This window comes from Pristis pectinata, chromosome 8 (genome assembly GCF_009764475.1).
Source record: "Pristis pectinata isolate sPriPec2 chromosome 8, sPriPec2.1.pri, whole genome shotgun sequence".
In the NCBI taxonomy this organism is placed as follows: domain Eukaryota; kingdom Metazoa; phylum Chordata; class Chondrichthyes; order Rhinopristiformes; family Pristidae; genus Pristis; species Pristis pectinata.
This window is the reverse complement of record NC_067412.1, coordinates 5746616-5763844: the sequence shown is the minus strand read 5'-3', so window position 1 is coordinate 5763844 and position 17229 is coordinate 5746616. Positions and strand designations below refer to the sequence as shown.

Genomic DNA, 17229 nt, shown 5'->3' with positions numbered 1-17229 from the left:
ATTATTACTCCAGCGTTCTGCAGTGAACAGAAGATAGTTACTTCCAAATTACATGTGGAAGTCCACCCCTGTCACAATCACAGAGGAATCCTCAGACTTGACTCATGGGGGGATTGCCCAATCAGCTCCATTCTAACAGGGCACGACCAGCGGCAGGCAGGGAGGATATTTCTCCTGGCTGGAGAGGCCAGAAGCAAGGGTCACGGTGCTAGAATAAGCCGTAGGCCAGTTGGAACTGCGGTGAGGAGAAATCATTCACTCAGAGGGTGGTGAACCTTTAGAATTCTCTACCTTGCAGTGTCGCGGGATGTTGCGCATTGGTTACCTTCAAAAAACAGAAGGTTTCTGGATATTACAGGAATCATGGAAATGCAGGGAAATGGCATTGAGGTAGATCAGCCATGATCCTGATGAATGTTGAAGGGTCACATGACCTACTCCTGGCCTATGCTCTGATCCTGGCCAGAACTAGTAGTCTCACTATGCGAAGTTGGTTGTTTGACCTGACTCTGTCAATATTGAGAATTTGCCCTTTGAATTGAACAAGAATATGAATGGATCTTTGTGCCTTTCCAGTTCCAATCCAGACAATAATGACCAGGGTAGTATGATACATAACGACAGTGATAAGGATCATTCATAGAACATGGTATGGCACAGGGGGTTGCTGCATAGTACTGCACATGCTATAGTATCGGGGTTATGTTGATGGGTGGGGTGGCAGATTTGGGGCAGGACACACTATGAGCATTAAGTACATGTACTGTGAACAACACAGAACAGTACAGCACAGGAACAGGCCCTTCGGCCCACAATGTCTGTGCCGACCATGATGCCAATCCAAACTAATCCCATCTGCCTGCACATGATCCACATCCCTCCATTCTCTGCCTGTTCCTGTGCCTGTATAAATGCCTCTTAAACATTCCTATCATATCTGCTTCCACCACTTCCCCTGGCAGTGTGTTCTAGGCACCTGCCACTCTCTGTGTAAATAACCTGCCTCCTTTAAACTTTCCTTCTCTCACCTTAAGCCTATGCCCTCTAGTATTTGACATTTCCACCTGGAGGTAAACACTCTGACTATCTACCCTATCTATGCCTCTCATAATTGTACATACAGGTCATCCCTCAGCCTCCGATGCTCCAGGGAAAACAATCCAGGTTTGTCCAACCTCTCCTTATAGCTGTTCCTGAAGGAAGACAAGATTAGAAATATTGAACAATAGCTGGCTTAAGTGCCAAGTTGTTATTGCAGAATTGATTCCCTTTCTAAGGTCACAGATCTTGCTGTTCTACTACCAAGGTCCATCAGAGCTTTAGTCAGGCTGCGCTGACCAGATCTTATTGCAATGACCTGAGGGTTCGTGATTACAAAGGGGTTGGATTTAAAAATAAGGAGGTTTTTTTGCGATTGTACAGGGTGTTGGTGTGGACTCACCTGGAATAATGTGTACAGTGTTGGTCCCCTTAACTAAAAAAAGATACAGTAATACTGGAGGCAGGGTAAGGGAGATTCACCAGACTCATTCCTGGATGAGAGGGTTGTCCTGTCAAGAGAGACTAAATAGTTTGGCGCAACACACAGAGAGTGCTGGAGGAACTCAGCAGGTCAGGCAGCATCTATGGAGGGAAATAAACAGTCGACATTTCAGGTCGAGACCCTTCATCGGGACTGGAGAGGAAGAGGGCAGAAGCCCGAATAAGAAGGTTGGGCGGAGGGGGAGGAGCACAGGCCGGCAGGTGATGGGTGAGTCCAGGTGAGAGGGGGGAAGGTAAGTGGGTGGGGGAGGGGGGAGAGGTAAGAAGCTGAGAGGTGATCGGTAGAAGAGGCAAAGGGCTGGAGAAGGAGGAATCCGGTCGGAGAGGGCAGTGGACGGAATAAAGGGAAGGAGGTGGGGAATAGACGGGCAGGTCATGAGGGTGGGAGAAGGGGAAAGAGAAGGGGGAGGGGGCCACAGGAATGAGGGAAGACAAAGGAGGGGGGGAGGGAAAAAAAAGGGAGAGAAGAGGGAAGGAGTCACCAGAAGTTCGAGAAATCGATGTTGATGCCGTCAGGTTGGAGACTCCCAGAGCGGAATATGAGGTGTTGTTCCTCCAACCTACGCCTGGCCTCAACGTGGCAGTAGAGGAGGCCGTGGATAGACATTTCAGTGCGGGAGTTCCTCCAGCGCTTTGTGTGTGTTGCTCCAGATCCCTGCATCTGCAGAATCTCTTGTGCCTCCCAAGTAGTTTGGGTTTGTATTCCTTGGAGTTTAGAAGAATGAGGGATGACCTTATTCAAACTTATGAGATACTAAGGAGTAGATGTTGGGATGTTTTCACTGGTGGGAGAGTCTTGAGTAAGGGGGCATAACGACAAGATAAGGGGCTGGTCATTTAAAACTGAGGTACATAGAAATTCCCTCTCGTAGAGGGTGGTGAATCTCTGGACTTCTCTGCCCCAGTGGGTGGTGGAAGCTGGAGCATTCGAAATATGTAAAGTGGAGGTGGATAAATATTTGATAAATTGAGGGCATTGGGAAATGATACAGAAGAGGAGTTGAGGCCAACATAGATTAACCACGATCATATTAAATGTTGGGACAGGCTTGAAGGATCTGACAGGCTACGCCTGCTCCTAGTTTCTTGTGTACGACAAAGACGGAAACGAACGCTGCCCATCGTCACCCGGTGTTTTTCAAGTAATCATCAGAAGTGGACGGCAAATGCAAGGTAGAGTTCCTGTGTGACAATATAAGGGGAGCCCACAGTGTTGGGGCTCTCCCTGTTACAGTTTGTTCCTGTATCTCTGTACGAAAACCTTATAAAGAAAGCTACCGAGCAATTAAAATACACCGAGAGACTTGTTAGCATCCAGTAAACAAACCCCGCTACTGCAGTATTCCAAAATTGCACAAGTATTAAATCCAAAAGGGAAAGTCAACCCTTCCTGCTCCTGTGACTGGGTGAAATATTCACAGTGTTTTTCCCAAGGTCGGGGAGTTTAAACTAGAGGGCATAGGTTTAAGGTGAAAGAGCACCAACCACTCCTTGTGTAAAAAAACTTGCCTTGTAAACCTCCTTTGAACTTTCCCTCTCTCACCTTAAAGCCATGCCCTCTAGTATTCCACCCTGGAAAGGAGACACTGACCGTCTACCCTATCTATGCCTCTCATAATTTTATAAACCTCTATCAGGTCTCCTCTCAACTGCCGATGCTCCAGAGAAAACAATCCAAGTTTGTCCAACCTCTTCTTCTAGCTAATACTCTCTAATCCAGGCAGCATCCTAGTGAACCTCTTCTGCACCCTCTCCAAAGCCTCCACATTCTTCCTGTAATGGGGCGACCAGAACTTTAAGCAATGCTCTAAGTGCGGCCTAGGCAATGCCTTCCTGACTCGTATACTCAATGTCCCGACCAATGAAGGCAAGCATGCCATATGCCTTCTTTACCACCTATCTACTTGCGTAGCCACTTTCAGGGAGCTATGGACTTGGACCCCCAAGATCCTTCTATACATCAATGCTCATAAGGGTCCTGCTATTTACTGTATACCTTTCCCTTACATTTGACATCCCAAAGTGAACATCTCCAATGTTAGAGGGATGCAGCACGATTTCATGTTGTGTGAATAAGGCTTGTATTTTATTGGCTCTGGAACATCAAGAGGTGATCTAAAGAAGGTGATGATAAAATGTGATGGATTAGAGAGAAAGAAACCACTCCCTCTCTCAGGGGAGAGTGTGGAACAAGAGGACATAACCAAGGATTGGAACTAGACTGTTCCAAAGACGTCCAGAAGCATTTCCTTCTCTCGGAGGAACCCTCCCCTGACCAACTGAAGGCCAATTGAGCAGTTCTACACTGACTTTGCCAAGGTTTTAGAGCTATAGTCATACAGTGTGGAAACAGGCCCTTCAGCCCACTGAGTCTGTGCTGACCACCAACCACCCATTTACACTAATCCTACCCGAACCCATTTTATTCTCTGCATAGCCCCAAAACTCTGTCCCCCTCCCCACCCTCCCCCTTTTACCATTCAACAGCACACTAGGGGCAATTTACAGTGGCCAATTAACCAACAAGCTCACATGTCGTTGAGATGTGGGAAGAAACAGGAGCTCCCAGAGGAAAGGGAAGTCGGAGAAATGGAACCCAGAGAGGTAAACACCGGTAAATTGTGGATCAGTCTTAAACTAGCTGAATGACAGAGGAGGTTTGACAGGATGAAGGGCCTCTTCTCATTCCTGGACTGGTCTGACTGATCCTTTTGAGTTGAAACCAATTAAACTGTCCACAAAGGTGTTCTGTTCCTGAGTTTAGATGCTTTACCAGGGCCGGTCAAAACATTATTTGGCAAGGACACCGAGAAGGCTTTTGTGTTTGGGATGTTCAGGCACTTAACTAGATCTGTTGTCAGTGAGAGCCAGCTGTGTAACTCCTGCTGGAATGTCTGATGCGTCACACACAGAACCTTCACCTCCTGCCTGCTGCGGTCGGACTCTGGCTGCTGTTCATCAAAGTCGAGTCTATTGTCAGATGCACAAGTACATGTGTGCACAGGCGCAATAAAAATCTTACTTCCAGCAGCATCACAGGCACATGGCATCAGAGACAGAACATTCATAAGAAAAACACAAATTATATAAAATTATACAAGAAAGAACTCAATTAGAACAAAAAAAAGTCCATTATAGTGCAGAGTGGTCAAAAGTGGTCCCAGTGTTGCTATACTGAGGTAGTGATTAGGGTTGAGCTGGTTGGTTCAAGAACCGAATGGTTGAAGGGAAGTTGCTATTCTTGATGAAAAACACAATGGTGCTGGAGGAACTCAGCAGGCCAGGCAGCGTCCGTGGAGAAAAGCAGGCCGTCAACATTTCGGGTCAGGACCCTTCTTCAGGACTGAAGATAGGAAAAGGGGAAGCCCAATATTGGGCTTCCACGGACGCTGTCTGGCCTGCTGGGTTCCTCCAGCATCATTGTGTTTTTCATCTAGATTCAAGCATCTGCAGTCCTTTGTTTCTCTAGCTGTTCTTGAACCTGGTGGTGTGGGACTTCAAGCTTCTGTACCTCCTGCCTGATGGTAGCTGTGAGAAGTTACCTGTCTGCTTCTCTGTAAGTTACTTGTCAACCTTTAGAATCATAGAGTTATACAACACAGAAACAGACTCTGCAGCCCACTATATCTATGTCCACCATCAACCTGTCTCTAATAATCCCACCTACCAGCACTTGGTCCAAACCTTGGCGATTCAAGTGCTCAACAGACATTGTTTAAACGTTGTGACAGTCTCCACCTCCACTACCCCCCTACGTAGTGCGCTCCAAATTCTAACCACCCTCTGCATGAAAATATTTTTCCTTAGATCCATTCTAACCCTATTACTGCTCGTCTTAAACCGATGTCCCCTTTGTTTGAACTCTGCTTCTGTGAAGCAACATTGATTGAAGGTACTGTATGGCTAATGAGCACCCGACTTATGTACAGCACGTACGTAGGAACTAGCGCTGGGAGACTGGTGGGATCGATTTGGATTGTGGCCTCATTTCTGGCTTGGGAACTGTTCCGGTTACGAGCTCACTGCCATTGGGCTTGGGGGTTCCAGGATTTAGACCCACTGATAATGGGTCAGTGCAGCACAGTGGCACAGCTGGTAGACCCGCTGCCTCACAGCGCCAGAGACCCAGGTTCAATCCTGACCTCGGGACCTCTCTGTGTGGAGTCTGCACATTCTCCCCGTGACTGTATGGGTTTCCTCTGGGTGCTTCGGTTTCCTCCCACATTCGAAAGGCATGCTGATGTGTTAATTGGCTGCTGTGAATTGCCCCCTAGTGTGGATGTGAGTGGTAGAATCTGGGGATTCGAAGGGTACGAATAACAAGGGTCCCAATGCCAACCCCTGCGGCACATCACTAGTCACTAGCCTCCATCTCAAGAAACAGCCTTCAACCACCACTCTCTGCTTCCAACCTCCAAGCCAATTCTGAATCCACCTAACTAGCTCTCCCTGGATTCCATGGGATCTAACCTTCCAGACCAACCTGCCATGTGGGACCTTGTTGAAGGCCTTGCTAAAGTTCAAATAGACAACATCCACACCAAGTGTGGCCTCCTCTACATTGGTGAGACCAAACGCAGACTAGGTGACCATTTCGCAGAACACCTGCGCTCTGCCCGTAAACGCGATCTGTATCTCCCTGTTGCCAGTCACTTCAACTCCCCCTCCCACACTATCACTGATATGTCAGTCCTCGACCTCCTCCACTGCCAGGAGAATTCCAAGTGCAAACTGGAGGAACAGCACCTCATTTTCCGTCTTGGAACCTTGCAGCCTAACGGCATGAACATCGAATTCTCCCACTTTAAGTAATCCCCACCCCCCTTCCCCACACCCCCCAACCACGCTTCTTCCCTTCTTCCCTTTCCTAGTCTCTCTCTCTTTTTTCTACGCCCCATTTTTTCCTCTCCTTACCTTTGACCCACCCCCCGGTGGATCTGCTCTGCCCTCCTCCCCCGCACCTGCCTATTGCTATCTCTTACCTGCATCTACCTATCGCCACCTTGTGCCCACCCCGCCTCCCCTCTTTTGTCCCCCTATCACTGCTTTGCTTTTCCCTCCAATTATCGAGTTTCCCCTTTTCCTATCTTCAGTCCTGAAGAAGGGTCCCGACCCGAAAGTTTGACGGCCTGTTTTTCTCCACGGATGCTGCCTGGCCCGCTGAGCTCCTCCAGCATCATTGTGTTTTTCATCTAGTTTCCAGCATCTACAGTCCTTTGTTTCTCTGGTATCCACTGCCCTACCCTATTCTACCCTTTTGGTTACCTCTTCAAAAAACTCTTAGAGTATCTCCTGCTAAATTTGTTTTGTAGTGTCCACTGACCAAGAATGCTTTGCAGCTTGCCCTACAGATCCCAGATGAAGCCATTCCTGAATCTGGGAGAATGGTAACATTTGACCAGAGCCTGGGAAACTTGAGATCTTACCACCCAAGCTTGCAGCAGCCACTGTAGTACCATGAAATCTAGTCCATATGGTTTTTGATGGAAGACATTCTTTGCAGGCTTGTGGTTGGTTAATTGAAGTATAAATAACATTAAATACCTGGATTAAAATACCTCCCCAAGCATCACCGGGACAACAAAGGCTGGTGGATTGTGTAAGAAACAGAAATGCCTTGATCTAATTGAACAGCAAAACAGTCTAGAGCTCAGTGGTCACAGCTTTCTTGGTTCCTATGTCCCACAAAGCAGAAAATGGGAGAATACTGGAAATCTGAGTTAAAACAGCAAATGCTGTAAACACTCAGCGGCTCAGTCAGCATCTGTGAAGGGAGAAACAGTTAAGGGCTCAGATCGGAGACACGAGAGACTGCAGATGCTAGAATCTGGAGTAGCAACTAATCTGCTGGAGGAACTCAGCGGGTCGAGCAGCACCTGTGGGGAGGGGAAAGGAATTGTCGACGTTTCGGGTTGAGTCCCTGCATCGGCCGAGAGCGGAGAGCGGAGGTGGCTGATCTTTTACTCTTCCTCAGTGCAACAATTGCCTACCGGCCCCTGTCTCACCACTCCCCCTCCCCTCTTTATACCGGCCATCTCCCCTCTCCACACTCAGTCCTCATGCAGGGTCTCCACTGAAACGTCGGCAATTCTTTTCCTCCTACAGATGCTGCTCAACCCGCTGAGTTAGTAACCTCCAGCAGAGTGTTTGTCGCTTAAAGTTTCAGGTCGATAGCGTTTCAGCAGAACGGGGAAAAGTTTGAGATAAACAGATTTGGAAACGCAGCGAGAAGGGGAGGAGGGATGCAGGGAACAAAAGGGAAAGAACAAACAGTCTGCCGGAGGAACTCAGCAGGTCGAGCAGCATCTGTGGGGGGAGAGGAACTGTCGACGTTTCGGGTCGAGTCCTGCATCGGGACTGAGAGTGGGGAGGGGAGGTGGCCATTGTAAAGAGGAGAAGGGGAGGGGTGAGATGGGAGTCTGAGGCGATTGGTGGACTGAGGAGGGGTCCAGGCAGGTGACAGGCAGGTGGCACCAGGTAAGGGAGGGGAGAAGGGGTGGAGTTGGGAGACAGGTGAATGAGAGATGGAGGCAGCCAAAGTCAACACAGACTTGGTGACCCGTTGAGTTCCTCCAGCAGATTGCTTATCGCCCCACACTCCAGCATCTGCAGTCTCTCGTGTGCCTACAAAAGGGGAGGATCTGTGCTATTCTGCAGACCAATCACACCTCCTACCTCCATTTCAGGGAACAGCTTAGCAACCAGTATAGACCCTGGGCTCCCACATCTTTCTTGGCTACACCCCTTCCCTACCCTGGATTCCTTTCCTTTCGCAGAGTTTCTCGGTCTCAGGTGACTTTCCGGTGTGCCTCCTCCATGGCTGTCCCTCCTCCACTGTTGGCAGCCCTCTTGTAATGTCTGTTCCCTTCCCCACACCCCACTTCTGCCCCTTTCTCCCCCACACTGGCACAGCTGGTGGAGCCGCTGCATGTCGCTCCAGCGACCCAGATGCTATCCTGACCTGCGGTGCTGACTGCGGGCAACTTGCACGTTCCAAAGACGGGAGAGTTGATATGTTAATTGGTCCCTGATGTGTGTGCAAGTGGTAAATTCTGAAGGGAGTTGATGGGATTGGGGGGGGAGAATAAAATGAGATCAGTATAGGGTTAGTGTAAAGGAAGACTTGAACCCCAATCACTATCTCAGGATAGCAACACTATGACTGCTTTGCACTACAATTTTTTTGTACCAATTGTGTTCTTTCTTGTATAATTTTGTATAATTTATGTCTAACTTATGTTTTTCTTGTGAATGTTGTGTATCTGATGCTGTGTGCCTGTGATGCTGCTGCAAGTAAGTTTTCCATTGCACCTGTGCACGCATGTACTTGGCATGTGACAATAAACTCCACTTTGACTTCAATAGTCAATGCAAACTTGGTGGGTCTAAGGGTCTGTCTCCATGCTGTATGGTTATGATTCTGACAACCAGGACAGGATTTCTCTTGCATCCCACCAGCATCCAGATGCAAAGGCAAAGGGCAGGCAATGTAGTGTAGCGGTTAGCATAACGCTTTACAGCGCCAGCGACTCGGGTTCAATTCCCACCGCTGTCTGTAAGGAGTTTGTACGTTCTCCCCATGTCTGCGTGGATTTCCTTTGGGTGCTCTGGTTTCCTCCCACATTCCAAAGATGTACAGGTTAGGAAGTTGTGGGCATGCTATGTTGGCGCTGGAAGCCTGGCGACACTTGCGAGCTGCCCCCAGCATGTTCTCAGTAATGCAAAAAGACGCATTTCACTGTGTGTTTCGATGTACATGTGACCAATGAATAAATAAATATCTACCTCAATGCACTGTGTAATGAATTGATCTGTATGAATGATATGCAAAACAAGTTTTTCACCATACCTCGGTACCTGTGACAATAATAAATCAATTCCAATTCCAATAACCAGATCACCCTGGTAACCCTGACCTCACCCTATCAGGGGTATATCCCTTGTCCTAATCATCCCTCCCCCAGCTATTTCGCAACGTAAAATTAACTTGTTTTTTTCCAGGTTGTGAGGAGGAGTTTTCCGCCTGAAGCTTTAGTTGGTAAATTGGTTTATTATTATCACATGTACCGAGGTACAATGAAAAACTTTGTTTTGCATGCTGTCCATACAGATTACATCAGTGCATTGAGGTAGTACAAGGGAAAACAATAACTGAATGCAAATTAAAGTGTTACAGTAACAGAGAAAGTACAGTGCAGGCAGACAATAAGGTGCAAGGTCATAACGAGGTAGATTGTGAGGTCAAGAGTCTGAGCTAACCATCAACCACCCATTTACATCAAATCCTACACTAATCCCAATTTATTCCCCCCATATTCCCATCAATTCCCCCCAGATTCTACCACTCATCTACACACCAGGGAGAACTTACAGCAGGCAACTAGCCTACCAACCTGCGCGTTGTTGGGATGTGGCAGGGAACCGATGCACCCAGGGGAAACCCCTGCGGTCACAGGGAGAACGTGCAAACACCACATGGACAGCACCTGGGGTCAGGATTGAACCTGGGTGACTGGAACTGTGAGCCAGAAGCTCGACTGGCTGCACCACTGTCCTGCTGAGGTGTTCAGTGCTCCCAATACTCTGCAAATGCAAATTCTTTTGGTCCTTCCTCATTGGGTTTGGTGGGGGAGAGGTGTAGGTAATGAGGGAGAGGGTTGGGAATATGTCCGACACATACTTCCATCCTCTGTCAGAGACTCCACCACACTGATGATTTGCCCCAAGCATCCCAGGCTGGTTAACGCTGACGAAACAAAAGCTCTGATAATTCACCTGACAAAGAATCTTGGAAAATATGCTTGGCACACGTCACAACTTCAAACTGAGGCTGGAAGGAAGGATATAAAAATATAGGTTCTGACAACAGTGCAAGAAACATTTCCCTTTGGTTTGACAGCCACTGGAGTTGTGAGCTGATTCATTCAGATCCCCCCCCTTGACCCACGTCAGAGAACGAACATAGGAAGCTATTTGCTTCCAGCGTTACCCCTAGGGACAGCCACCGCTCAGACACACTGTTCTGCAATACAACAGCAGATCCCCACCTAAATAAATCCAGGCGATCATCTTCTATCTTCAATATTGTTGGTTAACCATTCCAAGAACATCAAACAGTACAGCACAGGAACAGGCCCCTGATGTCTGTGCGGAAAACGATGCCAAATTAAACTAAACCTTTTCTGCCTACACATAAGAAAAGATAAGGTATCTTTATTAGTCACATGTACATCGAAACACACAGTGAAATGCATCTTTTGCGCAGAGTGTTCTGGGGGGCAGCCTGCAAGTGTCACCACGCTTCCGGCGCCAACATAGCACGCCCACAACTTCCTAACCCGCACGTCTTTGGAATGTGGGAGGAAACCGGAGCGCCCGGAGGAAACCCACGCAGACACGGGGAGAACGTACAAACTCCTTACAGACAGCGGCGGGAACTGAACCCGGGTCGCTGGCGCTGTGATAGTGTTACGCTAACCGCTGCGCTATGGTGCCTGCTTTCTCCACATCCCTCCATTCAGTACATGTTCATATGTCTAACAGCTTCTTAAATGCCAGTATTAAATCAGAATATTATGTCACCTCATTTGATCTTTCTAAAACATTGTGCTGCTGTTGTGAAGGCACAGGAGAGACTGCCCATGGTGGAAATCAGCAGCAACATGCCCAAAATGCTGGAGGGAACTCGTTTTCCTCCATAGATGCTGCCTGACCTGTTGAGTTCCCTCCAGCCCTTTGTGTGTGTGATGTGTGATTTTGGAGTGGGAGGTAATGCAAAGAAAATGGATTTTAAGACATCCAGATCAAAGTCTGCCTCTCCATCCCTCCCTGACTAATCTCAGGCCAGCTATGGAGAGAGACAAACAGCAGAATGTGCAGAGCAAGGCAGCCATGCTTTCCCTGGTGCTGAGAATCCAGAACATTTCCGGGAACTGGAGCAAGAAATGGGGAAGGAATAAAGCAAAAGGCTTCTACAATGAATGTACTTCAGTGGTGAGGAGGGATGGATTTAACACACGGCCAATGGTACAACTCAGCCAGGGAAAGGTTTCCGATTTTACATTACAGCAGTGAGTGAAGGTTTAATAAAGGTTAATGATCAGTTTTCACTATTAGATAAATTGGAAAATTGGTTTATTATTGTCACATGTACGGAGGTACAGTGAAAATCTTTGTTTTGCATGCCATCCATACACATTATTTCATCACATCAGTGCACTGAGGTAGTACAAAGGAAAACAATAACAGAATGCAGAATAAAGTGGTACAGTTACAGAGAAAGTGCAGTGCAGGCAGACAATAAGGCCATAATGAGGTAGATTGTGAGGTTAAGAGTCCATCTTATCGTACTTTTCCCTCCTATATATTGGGCTTCCCCTTTTCCTATCTTCAGTCCTGAAGAAGGGTCTTGACCTGAAACGCTGACCGCCTGCTTTTCTCCACAGATGCTGCCCGGCCTGCTGAGTTCCTCCAGCATCATAGTGTTTTTCATCTAGATTCCAGCATCTGCAGTCCTTTGTTTCTCTTCAATAGTTTTATAACAGCGGGGTAGAAGCTGTCCTTGAGCCTGGTGGGACGTGTCTTCAGGCTTTTGTATCTCCTGCCCAGTGGGAGAGGGGAGAAGAGAGAATGCCCGGGGTGGGTGGGCTCTTTGATTATAATGGCTGCTTCACCAAGATAGCGAGAAGTGTAGATGGAATCCATGGAGGGGAGGCTGGTTTCTTTGCTGAGCTGTCCCCATCATCCGGGACATGCCAGCTTCTTGCAGCTACCATCGGGCAGGAGGTACAGAAGCCTGAAGTCCCACACCAGCTGGTTCAAGAACAGCTACTTCCCTTCAACCATCTGGTTCTTGAACCAACCGGCAAAACCCTAATCACCACTACAGTTTAACAGCACTATGACCATTTTGATCACTTTGCACTAAAATGGACTTCGTTTGTTTTTGCTCTAATTGTGTTTCTTTCCTGTAAAAATTGTGCATAATTTATGTTTAATTTATGTTTTTCCTGTGAAAGCCGCTTATCTGATGCTGTGTTCCTGTGATGCTGCTGCAAATAAGTTTTTCATTGCACCTGTGCGCACATGTACACAGTTTCTTACGGTCACGGACAGAGCAGTTGCCATACCAAGCTGTGATGGATCCAGATCAGATGCTTTCTATGGAGCATCATTATAAATTGATGAGGGTCAAAGGGGACATGCCAAATTTCTTTTGACTCCTGAGGAAGTACAGGCACTGGTGAGTTTTCTTGGCCGTCGCGTTCATGAGGTTGGACCAGGACAGGCTTTTGGTGGAACTTGAAGCTCTTTATCTTTTTGACCTCAGTACCGTTGATGCAAACAGGATCGTGTGATAAAACCACAGTTAAGCGATTGAGTGACTTTGAATATGAGTGAGAGGGATATTGCGTGGGTTCCCACCCAGGCATCAGTTGACCCACTCCTCATGATGCAGAGATGATGACTTATTCCCAGGAGCTTCCTCATTCCCAGGAGATTCGTAAAGAAAGCGTATGGTATACTCACCTCCATTGGTCGGGGCACTGAGTCAGCAAGTCATGTTGCAACTGTGTAAAACATTGCCTAGGCCACCCTTGGAGTACTGTGTGCAGTTCTGGTCACCCCATTACAGGAAGGATGTGGAGGCTTCGGAGAGGGTACAGAAGAGGTTTAGCAGGATGCTGCCTGGATTAGAGGGTATGAGCTTTAAGGAGAGACCATAAAACCATAAGATATAGGAGCCGAATTAGGCCATTCGGCCCATCGAGTCTCCTCCACCATTCAATCATGGCTGATTTTTTTTCCCAATTCCATTCTCCTACCTTATTGCCATAACCGTTAACCCCTTAACTAATCAAATGGAGAGGTTGGACAAACTTGGGTTGTTTTCTCTGGAACGTTGGAGGCTGAGGGGAGACCTGATAGAAGTTTATGAAATTATGAGAGGCAGAGATTGGGTAGACAGTCAGAATATTTTTCCCAGGGTGGAAATGTCAAGTATTAGAGGGCATGCGTTTAAGGTGAGAGGGGGAAAGTTTAAAGGAGATGTGCGGGGCAAGTTTTTTACACAGAGAATGGTGGGTGCCAGGAACAGGCTGCCAGGAGTGGTGGTGGAGGCAGATACAATAGTGGTATTTAATAGGCTTTTAGAAAGACACATGCCATAAGCTTGAAAGAGTGCAGAAAAAATTTACAAGGATGTTGTCGGGACTTGAGGACCTGAGTTATAGGGAAAGGTTGAATAGGTTTGGACTTTATTCCCTGGAGTGCAGGAGAATGAGGGGAGATCTTATAGAGGTGTACAAAATTATGAGGGTATAGATAGGGTGAATGCATGCAGGCTTTTTCCCCTAAGGTTGGGTGAGACTAGAACTAGAAGACATAGGTTTAGGGTGAAAGGTGAAATATTTAAGGGGAATCTGAAGGGGTACTTCTTCACTCAGAGGGTGGTGCGAGTGTGGAACCAGCTGCCAGTGGAAATGGTAGATGTGGATTCAACTGTAACTTTTAGGAGAAGTTTGGATAGGTACGTGGATGGGAGGGGTTTGGAGGGATATGGTCCGGGTGCAGGTAGATGGGACTAGACAGAAGATCAGGTCAGCATGGATTAGATGGGCCGAAGGGCCTGTTTCCATTCATTAGTACTCTATGACTCTATGAATATGCAGGGAATGGAGGGATACGGATCATGTGCAGGCAGAAGAGATTTAATTTAATTTAGCATCGTGTTTGGCACAGACATTGTGGGCTAAAGGGCCTGTTCCTGTGCTGCACAGTTCTGTGTTCTATGTAGTCCTTATTCCCAGGAGATTCCTCATTCCCAGGAGATTCCTTCCTCCTGGAGATGCCTATCATTCCTAGGTAATTTGACACTCGGGGTAATTCCTCTTTCCAAAGGGGTTTCCTCACTCCTGGGGGTTCCTCCTATCCCCAGGTAATTTCTTGCTCTAGTGGATTACTCATTCCCCAGGTGATACCATTCCGTTCCCTGTGTCCACATCAAAGTCCGCGTCAAGTCGTGTACGCGCACACGTACGCGCCTGCACGGGTGCAAAGACAAACGACCTGGGCCAAATGCAGAGCGACGTGTTCCTACCACTTTCCTTACTCCCCAGCACTATAGCTTTTTGCTCGTGAAGTCCTCGGCCTGGGACGTTTTCAACCTGAACCTTCTGTCTGCACCACCCTTCCAGGCCGTGAGTTCCAGTCTTTCCACCCCCTCTTTGGAAGAAACTTCCCTCTAATTCTCTCGCTGATTACCTTAATTCTCTGTCCTATTGACCTCTTTACAAAGCTAACAAGGTCCTCCCTGTTAACGCTGCCTATGGTCCTCATAATTTCGTACATCTCAATTAAATCTCCATAGAAAGGAAGCAAACCACATCTCTCCTCATAACTATCCTTGTCCAGCTTTGGAAATGTTATGATGAATTTCGTCTCCGACACAGTCACATCCTTTGGGTCGTGTGGTGATCACCTCAGTGTTGTCGCCTTGCAAGGTTTTACTTAAAGAACTAGCGTCACCTCCTTGTTCTTTACTCTGCCTCACAGTCTACAAACGCAAGATACTGTAGAGCTGGAGTAAGGAGGCAGACTGGATCAGTTAGTGAGTGGTAACTGCGCCAACAATTCAGCAAAGGGAGGCTTCTAAACGTAAAAAAAATCAAATCAAACAGTAAATTCCCTGTTAATTAAAAATAAATGACGTGTTATTTGCCCTTCAAAAGTCACTTGCTTCCTGTAGAAAGATTTGTAACTCTCTGAAGGTGATGGACTTTCTTTCAAATGTACAGTATAAGTGAACACAAATCTTACCCAAATGCAAATAGGAAACAGATTTCACCGGCGCAGCTGTTGATCCTTATCTTCCAAGGGATTTTTAAAAAAAGTTTGATTTTGACTATAAATTTCACATCAGGCTTGTCCTTTCAGAGCTCCCAGATGGAATCTGTCAGAGCAACCTTTAATTGCCCCCACACACTTGCTCATCGCGGTGACGGGAGGAACAATTTGTTCCCGCTGAGGCTAACTTTACTTTGAAAAAGGAGCTGATAACATTGAGTCCAAAGCATAGAGATAGACCACTCATGCTATCAAGCACAGAGTGTTCTTCACCCTCTACACGAGGCTCTTCCCAACCTTGCTTTCTCTCACCCTTGCAACATAACAGTTAGCAAGATGGCGTCGGAGCGTGGTGACTCATTTCAAGTTGCTCTCTGCAGATCTACTCATTACTTCTATTATAATCTCTTAAATCTAAATTCTATGACTCTAAGAATTACTAGCAATGTTCTTTTAAATCTGCTTACAGGTCTGGCATTCTTTCAACCTCCAGGACTGACTGAACTACCGACCTGGCTCCTGGAGAAGACTATTGAACGGTCCCCCAATACGATAAGATGGACACTAGACCTCATGAGCTACCTCATCATGGCCTTGCACCTTACTGTCTGCCTGCGCTGTACTTTCTCTGTAACTGTAACACTTTATTCTGCATTCTGCTATTGTTTTCCCTTGTGCTACCTCAATGCTCTGTTGTAATGAAATGATCTGTATGGATGGCATGCAAAACAAAGTTTTTCACTGTACCTCGGTACATGTGACAATAATAAACCAATTTACCAATCTACCCTAGTAGCATAACTTTGTATTCCTTAATGGAGTCCTGGAATCATACAGTATGGAAACAGGCCTTTCGGCCCATTGACTGTGTACTGTAACCATCAAGCACTCATTTACTCTAGTTCCATTTTATTCTTCCCATGTTCTCAACAACTCCCCGCCCCAGATTCTACCCCTCACCTACACAGTAGGGGCAGTTTACAGCAGCCAATTAACCTACCAACCCATACACCATTGGGATGTGGGAGGAAACTGGAACACCTGGGGGGGGGGTGGCGGGGGGGTTGGGGGGAGACCATGCCTCGTCTGCTTAGTGATCTGCTCTCCATAACTGGGAGTTCCCATCCCCAAGAGAAGAGTCTCCATGTCAATCGGATCTTGCCACAACTAAAAAGGCACGGCTAAATCCAAAGCTGGCAGTGGTTACTGGGGACACCTGCATTCCTTGAGGCAACATATGCAGATCAAATCCTTTCAAAATGTAGAAGGCAAGGTTGGGCTCGTTAACACCCCAAGGAATTACTTCAACGGTTCAAGTTCCTGAACATCTGCCCTCATGGGAGGTTGTTCTGGGAAACAGCACCCAAGTGTAATTAAGTTCCAGTTTGCAAAAATAGTTCACTTACTGATGATCCAACAAATCCTTTGAGTTTTGCAGAGAGGTTGGGAGAGAAGATTTGCATTAATGTCTTTTGGCAACTTGCATTCACAGACAACTTTTTACTAAAACCACCTCAGGGCACTTCAGGGGAGTGTTATCAGATGAAATGTGACACCGAGCCACATCTGGAGGGGTGAGGGTTGGTTGCTGAATGGTCAGAGGTAGGTTTTAAGGGGGATTTTGCAGAGAGGTTTGGTAAGGGAATTCCAGAGCTTAAGGCCTGGGTAGCTGAAGGCACGGCTGCTGATGGTGGAGTACATGGGAACTCAGGGGCGTGAGAGGGGAGCAGGAGAAGGCCATTCGGCCCTTTGAAGCTGCACTGCCGTTCAGAAAGATGAGTGCAATTGGAGGTGTGCAAGAGACCAGAACTGGAGGAGCACAGGGATGGCAGAGGAATGTAA

The 17229-nt window shown here is 47.2% G+C and overlaps 1 long non-coding RNA gene across 1 annotated transcript; it reads left to right on the top strand.

Moving 5' to 3' along the window:
• Window positions 1-2589: 2589 nt before the first annotated feature.
• LOC127573732 (uncharacterized) lies at window positions 2590-16174 on the top strand. Its single transcript, XR_007956807.1, has 2 exons — window positions 2590-2715; window positions 15857-16174. It is a non-coding gene; the product is annotated as an uncharacterized LOC127573732 (long non-coding RNA).
• The last annotated feature ends 1055 nt before the right edge of the window (window positions 16175-17229 follow it).